This window comes from Marmota marmota, unplaced genomic scaffold (assembly GCF_001458135.2).
Source record: "Marmota marmota marmota unplaced genomic scaffold, marMar, whole genome shotgun sequence".
Taxonomy (NCBI): domain Eukaryota; kingdom Metazoa; phylum Chordata; class Mammalia; order Rodentia; family Sciuridae; genus Marmota; species Marmota marmota.
In genome coordinates this window covers 24,922,122-24,933,263 of record NW_025999900.1, presented here as the reverse complement: position 1 = coordinate 24,933,263, position 11,142 = coordinate 24,922,122, and the positions used below count along the sequence as shown (strand labels likewise).

At 37.4% G+C, this 11,142-nt stretch overlaps 1 pseudogene; it reads right to left on the bottom strand.

Moving 5' to 3' along the window:
- Positions 1–4,214: 4,214 nt before the first annotated feature.
- On the bottom strand, positions 4,215–5,859 carry LOC107143775 (annotated as a pseudogene).
- Between the last annotated feature and the right edge of the window lie 5,283 nt (positions 5,860–11,142).

Here is an 11,142-nt window from a genome sequence, read left to right as displayed (position 1 = left end):
GAATTTAGTAGGCAGGGTCTAGTGAGAGGAAGTTAAGTCATTCAGGGTGTGCCTTTGGATGAGATATTTGGATCCTGACCTCTTCCTGTCTCTTTGCTTCCTGGCCTCCATGAGGTGGACAGCTTTCTTCATCACACATTTCCACCATGAGGTACTGCCTTGCCACAGGCTCAAAGTAATGGGGTCAATCAACCATAAACTGAAACTCCAGAATTATAAACCATAAACCTTTCTTTCTTTTAAGTTGATTATCTCAGGTATTTGATCAGTGAAACAGAAAACTAACATAGCTACATTATGCCATATATATATGCAGTGTGTTTGTCAGCTTTCCATTGTTGAAACAAAATACCTGACACTAACAACTTAAAAAGATGAAAGGTTTATTTTTGCTTACAATTTCAATTCATGTTTGGACCAGGTGCTTTGGTGTCTATGATAAGGGAGACAATGGCAACAGGAATTTCTGGCAGAGGAGGTTGTTCACCTCATGTTGGCCAGGAAGCAAAGAATGAGTTCACTTTGATGACAATCTCCCTTAAGCTATAGATCTGTAAATGGATTACTCTATTCGTGAGTTCAGAGCCCTCATTATTCAATCACTTCCCAAAGGTCCCACCTCTAAGTATTGTTGCATTGGGACTAAGTCTTCAACATGTGAGATTTGGGGGGACATTTAAGACCCAAACCATGACACATACTGTCACATAGTTTAATCACATTTCTGAACACTATAAAAGTTATTCGACTCCCTCTAGAAATTGAGGGGGAGGGGCTAGTCAATCTCAGGCATCTACCCATGTTGAACAGATAAGCTGCTTTAGCCTCTTCCCTTATCTTCCTATCTTGTCCCCTAACCCATTCTTCCTCATTGTTATTGAAGAGACTCCTCCAAGAATCTTACCACAATTTGTCAGGACACATCTCATCAGGACAGGACAGGTTCTTCATGATTATACTCTGGCCTCTCTTCCCCACATACACTGAAATATTACTACTCTTTGTGAAATGTACTTTCCCATTCCCCTGTGCCTAAATAGAAGAACTATTATTCCTTCTGCTGCTCCTCCTGATGAATCCCAGCTCATCTTTCAAGAATTGCCCCACTGTTTCTTCTTCATGCTTCCTTCAATTCCCCCAAAAAGGACACAAGTCCTAGCATACCCCTCCCTACAGCACCTACTTCCTGTGTTTGTCACTGTCTGGTTGGAGGCTGAGCCTACCATTCAGCAAGTTCCTGGAAGACAAGCTTACACCTTTCCTTTCTATGTTCCCAGCATTGCCTGAAATAAAATATATCCTTAATAAATAGTTGTTAGATGAATAAATAATGAAGAGTTCCAAGAATGTTTTAGCAAGAATTGCATCAGAAAAATAAGCAGTTTCCCAAAAGTCACTGTTATCAAGAATAAAACCAATTTTTCTGATAGCACCTCCCATGTTCTGCTCACAGTAAACACTCAAGAAAAGTCAAGAAGCTGAAAACAGCCAAGCGTGGTAGTGTATGCCTGTATTCCCAGCAACTCAGGAGGTTGAGACAAGAGGAACACAAGTTCAAGACCAGCCTCAGCAACTTAGCGAGGTTCTAAACAACTTAGCAAGACCCTGTTTCAAAGTAAAAAATAAAAAGGGATGGGGATGTGGCTAAGTGATTAAGCACCACTGGGTTAAGTCTTCTATGTCAAAAAAGAAAAAGGCTGAAAACATAAACTATTTTGTTATGCATATTTTTAAAAATAGTATTATACTTACTTTGGGTATGATGAAGAAAACTCATGTTTTAAAAATAAAATTATTTCGGGCTGGGACTGTGGCTCAGCAGTAGAGCACTTGCCTAGCACGTGTGAGGCCCTGGGTTCGATCCTCGGCACCACATAAAAATAAATAAGTAAAGGTATTGTGTCCAATTACAACTAAAAGATAAATAAATATTTAATAAATAAATAAAATTATTTCAGAGACATCATCCCCTGATTTTAAAAAGATGTAAAATGAGTTAACTTAAATAAGAGTCATAAGTAATTAAGCCAGAAATTGTCACCTTCATCTTCGAGTTCTAACTTGGGATAAAGATAAAAATCAGAAAGTAGGAAAATTAAGAAGACTAGCAAGGAATTGGTGGGGGTAGGGGAGGGTTGTTGTTGTTATTTTGTTTCATTTTGTTTTGTGTTAGGAGGCATTAAATCTAGAGCTTTGCACATGTTAAGCAAGTACTCTACCACTGAACTACATCCCCAGCTCTTTTAAAAAATTTTTTAGACAGGCCCTTGCTAAATTGCACAGGTTGACCTCAAATTTGTAATCTATCTACTTTGGCCTCACGAGTTGCTGGGATTACAGGTTTTTCTCACCTCACATAGCAAGGGAGTGGTTTTCTTTTAAGAAAGCAAGTGTCTGATTTGCCGTTATTCAACAAACTAAAATATTCATATCTGCCTACTAGGTAGGATTTTTCCTTTATCCTGTTCAGATCAGCTCAGCTCAGAGTTCATTTAATTAAATTTAGCAATGTGCTGGGCACACTGTACTAGGTAAGACTTGTTCTACCCCTGACAAGGTGTGGGAGAGAAGGGTCATTTGGGGGGCCATCAGGGCACAGGTAGGAGGCACCCAGCCCAGAAAAGAGCTCCACCCATTTTCCAGGGAGATCATTTTGTCACTTTATTTCATCAGCAGGCTGTCCTTGTCTTTCATGGTTATTACTTCCACAGAACATGCAATTTTCATAAATCAATGCTCCAAAACAACCCTTTTAAAAACAGAATTTAGGGGCTGAGGATATAGCTCAGTTGGTAGAGGATATAGCTCAGTTGGTAGAGTGCTTGCCTTGTATGCACAAGGCCTGGGTTCAATCCCTGGAACCAAAAAAAAAAAAAACAAACAGAATTCAGCTCTCTTACCAAGCTTAATCGAGTTTATATCCTGGTACTCTGCATTCAACCAGAGAATCTTCCCATCTCTTAAACATAGTTTCTTCATTCCCAATTCAGTACTTCTACACCTTTCACTCCCAGAAATCTTCTCCCTCAGGCAACTCAACTCACTCTTTTTTTTTTTTTTTTGAAACTGGGGATTGAACTCAGGGACACTCAACCACTGAGCCACATCCCCAGCCTTATTTTGTATTTTATTTAGAGACAGGGTCACTGAGTTGCTTAGCACTTTACTGTTGCTGGGGCCTGCTTTGAACTCTCAATCCTCCTGACTCAGCCTCCAGAGCCACTGGAATTACTCACTCAATTTTAAATCAGCAGTTCTCATCAGGAGTGATTCTGCACCCAGGGAATATTTGGCAATATCTAGAGGCATTCCCTCCCTGCCCCTGTACTGGGGATTGAACCCAGGGCTTTGTACTTGCCAGGCAAGTGTTCTAACACTGAGCTACATCCCGGCCCCTAAAGACATTTTTGATTGTCAGAACAGATGGTTGCTAGAAGCAACTCATGAGTAGAAACCAGGAATGCTGTTAAATACCGTATCATGCACAGGACAGCTCCACACAAAAAATTATCTGGCCCAAAAATGTCTGTAGTAACCAGATTGAGAAACACTGCTTTACACTGAGCTCATATTTATCTATTTGGATTAGAAAACATTCCCAAATTAACCATACCCAACTTGAGCATGCCTTTGCTTTCATTACGCAAGTGTACAGAGTACTCTAAATTAACTTGCATGTCATGGTCATATAGTCTGAGGATCAGAAAGGATTTTAAAAGTCTAATTACTGCTGGGCATGGTGATGCATGCCTATAATTCCAGTAGCTTGGGAGGCTGAGGCAGGAGGATAGAAAGTTCAAAGCCAACCTCAGTAACTTAGTGAGGCCCTAGGCAACATGGCCCTGTCTCAAAAATAAAAAATAAAAAGGGCTGGAGATGTGGCTCAGCATTTAAGTAACCCTAGGCTCAATCCCTGGTATATAAAAAAAAAAAGTCTAACCGCCTCTCTATCAGCACTGCTTCATAATAACTGTTACAAGTGAAAATGTTGTCTTTCCTCAACTAGGTTACAAATAATTCCATTAAATCCTTTTTATAATATTTCCATTATAATCCTCTTAAATGTATTCCACAAACATTTATTGAGTATCTACTGTGAACCAAGCATTTGGGGATACCATGAAAAATAGGCATTAACCCTGTTCTTGTGGCTCTTATGAGGGATGGATTTTTTTTTATTATTTGTGCAAAAATGACCCAAAGTGAATTCAACAGTCAATGCACAGGCATACTTTATTTGCATCTTCAACAACAAAAAGTATCCAACACTACAGAACTAAATAGGAATACTAGCTTCAATGGCAGCTGTTAAGCACTGAAGTCCTGTAAGTTACACCACAATGGGCAAGTATTGCCAAGTAAAATTCTAATTTAAAGCTGAAACAGGTTCAAGGCCATTCAAGTTCAAGCATAGTTATACAAGTCTTTTGGAGTCTTTCTATGTGTGTTTGCATTATGTGACCTTTCTTCCAACTTGAAGTCTTAAACTTCTGTTTTGGAAAATCCAAATGGAAAATTTGACAGAAGAAATCAATGCAAAGGTTACATTAAATAAGAGTAACACACAAAGCTACAATCAAGATGAAGCAAGAAAAGTCAAAACATTACAAATTGTAACACTAGGAGTTAGGAAATATATACAAATATTTTCAAGTAGATTACTTCTTATGTTGCTCTAACATGTCCTTTTCATAGTGCACTTTTAGAACTAATCATCACCTCTACACATGTATATTCCCCTAAAATAGCAGCACACACTATTGTACCTGCAAAGCCATCAGTCTCAAATAACTTAGTGAAGGAAAGGAAACAAAAAGAAAATAAGTAACATATTAAGGAGAAATTGTGGGAATTAGTAAATTTATGCAGGTCAGCTCTTTAAATCAGCCAGCCAGCTTGCTAACAAGGGATGGTTTCCATGAAGGAAGGTCCTGTAGAGTGACAATGTGGTCACCAGTCACCTCTGTCTTATCTGGGGCTGCGGAGGAAGTTGCTTGTTCTTCATCTTTGCTTTTGCCATGTTGTAATCCCCAGAATTAAAATATTTTTACCCTTTCTGCAATCATTTCCTTAAAAAAAGATCAGCCGCCAGGCTTTTGGCTCAGGTGAGAAAACCTTACTTTTAATTTTGCTTCTTCAGCTTTCTCTAGACTAGTCACTTTATCTTCCATTTCCTTCTGCTCCTCTGCTGAGGACGCCTGGGGATTTCCATGGACATAGCCCTCCCCGTGACTAGCCCCAATCCTCTGTCTCTGTAACCAACTTAAAAAAAAAAAAATCACATAATTTCTGTTTTGGATGCTCCAACAGGAAGGATATAGTTTACCTAATAACAAGGGTGCCTCAGATCTAATCTAGGACATCAGACAAGGCTTTCCTGAAACTGGGACATTAAGCACATATTAAGCATTCAGTCAATATTTATTGAATAAATAAAGGTAAAATCTGATCGAAGTAAAGTATGCAGTGGCAGGAGCCATATGGCCATAATGTGCTTGAGGCGCTTGTGATCCAAGTACACATCTGGATCCCAGACCAGGAGCCTGGAACCAAGACCAAGAAACTCCAGCTTCAACAAGTAAGTTAGGAAGGGGAAGAGGACCCAACAAGAGACAAGCAATGAGAGGCCAGAGACTTTAAGGCAGACAGCAGGAAAGAGGATATCAAGAAAGAAGCTTTTCAAGAAGCAAGGCCAGCTAGCTTGCCAGAGTAACTGAGGCCTCTTCTCTCACTGCCCACATTTCAGAGTTGGGGAGTGAGCAGCCTGGATAGATAAAGGCATTCCATATTGTGAATGAACTTGTACTTTTGCATTTTGACCCCCACCCCCACCCTATTGCTGGGGATCTAACCCAGGGCCTTATGCATGCTAGGCAAATATCCTACCACTGAGCTATATCCCCAAGTCTCTGCTTTTGCCTTTTTCTCAAAACACTTAATAAGTTTTATTGAAAATGATAAAATACAGAAATACCAGATTCTCATTTTCAAGTAAAAATGGCAGTATCTTCCAAAATTTTCCTAGTATTGCATCAAAAAAAAATAAAACCAAGTTCTATATCCAAAATAACAAAGGAATGCACTGGTAAATTTTTCTCATGGTTCTAAGCCCTACCTTAATTAGCTTTTTTTTTTTTTTTTTTTTTAATATTTTTTTTAATTTTTATTTTTTTATTAGCTACACATGACAGTACAATGATCTTGACAATTCATACATTTGAATCAAATGGGGTATAATTTCTCATTTTTCTGATTGTACAGGTTGCAGAATCACATTGGTCATACAGTCACCTATATACATTTTTTAAGTAGCATAAAATTTTTCTTCCTGGTAAATTTTTCTACTTCAAAGTTAGCCACATTGACGTAAGTCATCAATCAGATTTTTGTGGTTGTTTTAATTTATAACCTTCATATTTATCAGACTTTAAAAAGTAAACTCTATCTACTTTTAGATTCCTTTTAAGCTGTCACAGTATACCAATTCAGTGTGTCAATAAGAGTTTGGAGTTAATATCTCAGTGGCTTAATAAACAACAGATGCATCTAGCAACATACAATTTTATCTTGATTATCTATGCCAATTAGAGGTAAGAATAGCATGAATAAAATTAATGGAATCTAACACCCCAAGTTCAGCATGTTTTTCTAACCAAATATTTAATTTAAAAAATTACTAAATATCACAAATCTTATAGTAATCTTATTCTTGGTTTCCTTTCATCCCAGTTCATAAGGGGTGAAGATATCTGCACTCCTAGGTTTGTTACAGCACTACTCACTTTTGTCACATACAAAGAAATCAAAATGGTATCAGATTTCTGATAGCATCCTCAGATGATAGAATACAAGGAGCAATGCCTTTAAAATGCTTAATGATATGGCCAACAAAAGCAAAGATAGATAAATGGGATAATATCAAACTAAGAAGCTTCTTCCCAGCAAAGGAAACAATCAACAGAATGGGAGAAAAATAGCGGTAAACTATTTGTTCAAAAGGAGATTGATATCCAAAATATATAAGGAACTCAAAAGACTCTAGAGCAAAATCATCATCATCACCATCATCCAATTAAAATGGGCAAATGATTTGAATACACATTTCCTAAAAGAAGATATACAAATATTTAACAAATATATTAAAAATGCTCAATATCACTAATTATCAGGAAAATACAAATCAAACCCACATTGAGATATCATCTCACTCTAGTTAGAATAGCTATAATCAGTAAGCCAAAGCAAAAGATAAATGTTGGCAAGGTTGTGGAGAAACAGGAACTCTTACACTGTTGGTGGAAATGTAAATTATAACAGTCGTTACAGAAAACAGTATGGAGGCTCCACAAAAAATCTAAAATAGAGCTACCATATGATTCAACTATACCACTTCTGGGTATGTATCCTAAGGAAATGAAGTCAGTATATTAAAAAGATATCTGCACTCCTAGGTTTATTGCAGCGCTACTCACAAAAGCCAAGATATGGATTCAACCAATAAGAACATCAACAGATAAATGTATACACACACACACACACACACACACAGTGGAATATTATTCAGCCATAAAAAGAAATTAAATACTTTTATTAGCAGCAAAATGAATGAAACTGAAGGATGTTAAGTGAAACAAGCTAGAATAGAAAGACAAATAACACATGTTCTCACATGTGGAAGCTGAAATTTTTGATTTCCAAAAAGTAGAAAGTAAAGCTGGGAATGGCAGCTCATGTCTATAATCTCAGGAGGGAGGCTAAGGCAGGATAATCATGAATTTGAGGCCAGTATATACAACCTAGTGAGACTCTTATCTCAAAATTTAAAAATAAAATATAAAATCTGAGGCTATAGCTCCATGGCAGAGTGCTTGCATGTGTATGGTTCTGGGTTTGATCTCCAGAACCACAAGGAGAAAAAATTAGAGAGAAAAATAGTGATCACTAGGAAAGGGGAGAGGGTTTGACAAAGATCCATTAATGGGAACCAAAATACATAGGAGGAGTAAGTTGTGTTCTACAGCACTTTAGAGTGACTATGGTTTATAACAATTGTTTGTCTACTTTATAAAGAACTAGAAGAAAGAGCTTCAAAGGCTCAAAGATTCTCAAAACTGTCATTTTCCTCATGACTTAAACACTCAGGGTCACTCCAAGGGAACTGGGCCACATGAAATAACCACACAAGAGACAGAAATACCTTTTTCTTTGGGGTCGCTGTGACAGCTCCTCTGACCTTAAGGGCCCTCAGAAAGAGAGAGCAAGAGCGCTTGTGCTGATCCCTTTTATTGAGGAGAAGCTATTCAAATGAGGCAAGGGGTCAGGTTTCAAGGGGCTGAGTCTAGCTTCATGATATCTGCTGTCAGCAGGTTGACTGACATCTAGGTGGACTACACCCAAGGGCAGATAATAGAAGGGGACACACAAAAGGTGTTTCCATGGAACATTCTATCCCAAACAGGACAAGGGGTAAAATGACAAAGGAACAGGTGAACGTAGCTCGACCCATGGGGCTACAGGAAGGTGCGCCTATGCATGAAGACGCATTTGGTTGCATTTTTACTATTTTCAAGATGGGGGCTACCGTCTTCAGCTACTTAAAAGCGGCCAGATCATGGGGAGTGACCGACAGTGCCTCAACCCATCAGGAGAGAAAAACGCTGGTCACATGATGTGACAGGTTCCCACACAAAACAGTGATGAATATTTAAGAAGATGGAAGTGCTAATTATACTGATTTGATCATCATACATTATATACATGTACTGAGTTACCACATTGTACCTCATAAATATGCATAATTAAAAATAACAAATGGCTCAGTGCAATAATACATACCTGTAATCCCAGCAACTCGGGAGGCGGATGCAGGAGGATCGAAAATTCTAGGCCAATCTGAACAACCTTGTAAGACTCTGTCTCAAAATAAAGAGGACTTGGGGTGTTGCTCAGTGGTAGAGTGCCCCGGGGGTCCACCTGACAGTATCCCCCCAAAAAATAAAATACAAATAAGTAAAATAATTTAAAAATTTTTAAATTTATTTTTAATTGATTTTAAAATAATAAATAACAGCAGAATGCATTACAATTCTTACTACACATATATACCACATTTTTTCATATCTTTGTTTGTATATAAAGTATGTTGACACCCAATTCGTGTCTTCATACATGTACTATGGATAATGATATCCATCATATTCCACCATCCTTGCTGATCCCCTGCCTCCTCCCTTTCCCTCCCTCCCCTCTTCCCTATCTAGAATTCATCTATTCCTCCCGTGTTCCCCCTCCCTACCTCACTATGAGTCAGCCTCCTTATATCAGAGAAAATATTCGGCATTTGTTTTTTGGGGATTGGCTAACTTCCCTTAGCATTATCTTCTCCAATGCCATCCATTTACCTGCAAATGCCATGATTTTATTCTCTTTTACTGCTGAGTGATATTCCATTGTGTACATATGCCACATTTTATTTTATCCATTCATCCACTGGGTTGGCTCCACAGTTTAGGTATTGTGAATTGTGCTGCTATAAACATTGATGTGGCTGTGTCCCTGTAGTATGCTGTTTTTAACTCATTTGGATATAGTCTGAGGAGAGGGATAGCTGGGTCAAATGGTGGTTCCATTCTCAAATCCCAATTCTCTCTCACCCATCAATTTTTTAAAATTGTCTGGTAACATTTTATTTATTTGTTTATTTTTACTTTGGGGTTGTAGATGGACAGCATTTATTTATTTTATTTTTTTATTTGTTTATTTTTTATGTGGTGCTGGGGATTGAACCCAGGGCTTTTTGCATTCGAGGCAAGCACTCTATCAACTGAGCTATATCACCAATCCTTTCACCCATCAATTTTAACCTACCAAACTATCAATTAAATTTGATGAAAGAATAAAGTCAGTTTTTCATGTAAGGTATTAGAGGATATACTACAGCAAAAAAAAAAAAAAAAAGAGGGCTTAAGCCAAAAATAAATAAGACAAGGAATTCAGAACATAAGATTCAACATAGGAGTGAGGTCAAGAGAATTCCCCATATTATATTAAGAGGGAAGTCCTAAATGACAAGTATACAGCAGAGTTAGAGACTAGAAGTAAGTTGAACATTTCTGGAGGGGCCTTTTCCAGGAAAGAAAACATAGAAGGGATCATGATTTGATAGAAAGATTCATTGAGAGGCAATTGGAATATGTGAATAAACATAGTCAGATGCTCAAGAAAATTAAGCTAATGAGAACAAATGTAATTTTTAACTCAAAGAAAAACAAAATGTACAGGAAAGGAATTGTAACCATTTTAACATGCTTAGTTAGCCATCCTAATCACTTAATATGGATTCAAAAAAGAATTCCTGTGCTGAATTCATATTGAGATAAGGTGAACTATAAGAGCCATTCTTGTTGACCATAATAGAAAGTAAACATTATTTTCAAAAACTGATTAATCAAGAACCCATAATATAAACATATTATTTAGTTAGAGAAAGTGAATACCAAACTACGTTGTAAATAGATGCCTTTGAGCACAGAAGGGAATGCTGGTTTTGTTGATTTTTAGTACTGTTTTATTTTGCAAAGTGTTTATATATTAACTTGATAAAAATTATATGATTTAAAAATTTAAGATAAAGTTGTAGTAAAGGACAAAGTTCTTTTGGTTTTTGTTGTTGTTTTGTATGTGTGTGTTTTGTTTTTGGTTTGGTTTCTAGTAGTAGGAATTAACCACTGAGCCACATAAGTGTTTAATTTTTTTATTTATTATCATTATTCTTTTAGTTGTTGATGGATCTTTATTTTATTTATTTATATGCAGTGCTGAGAATCGAGCCCCATGACTCACACCTGCTAGGCAAGCGCTTTATCACTGAGCTATAACTCCAGCCCCTCATTTTTTTTTAATTTAGAGACCTGGTCTCACTAAGTTGCTTAGGGCCTCACAAAGTTGTTCTGTTGGTTGATTGGTTGGTTGGTTGGTTTTCTGTATTACCTAAACATGAACATCATTCTTTCATTCACAACACATTGTGGAAGGGTGCATTTTATGCAAGTCTGGTTCCTCTGTGGAAGGGTCTCTGGGAAACTCCAGTTTCAAGCCACAAGATGTATTTCAATCCTCCCTAGAAAGTGTTTACCACCTCCA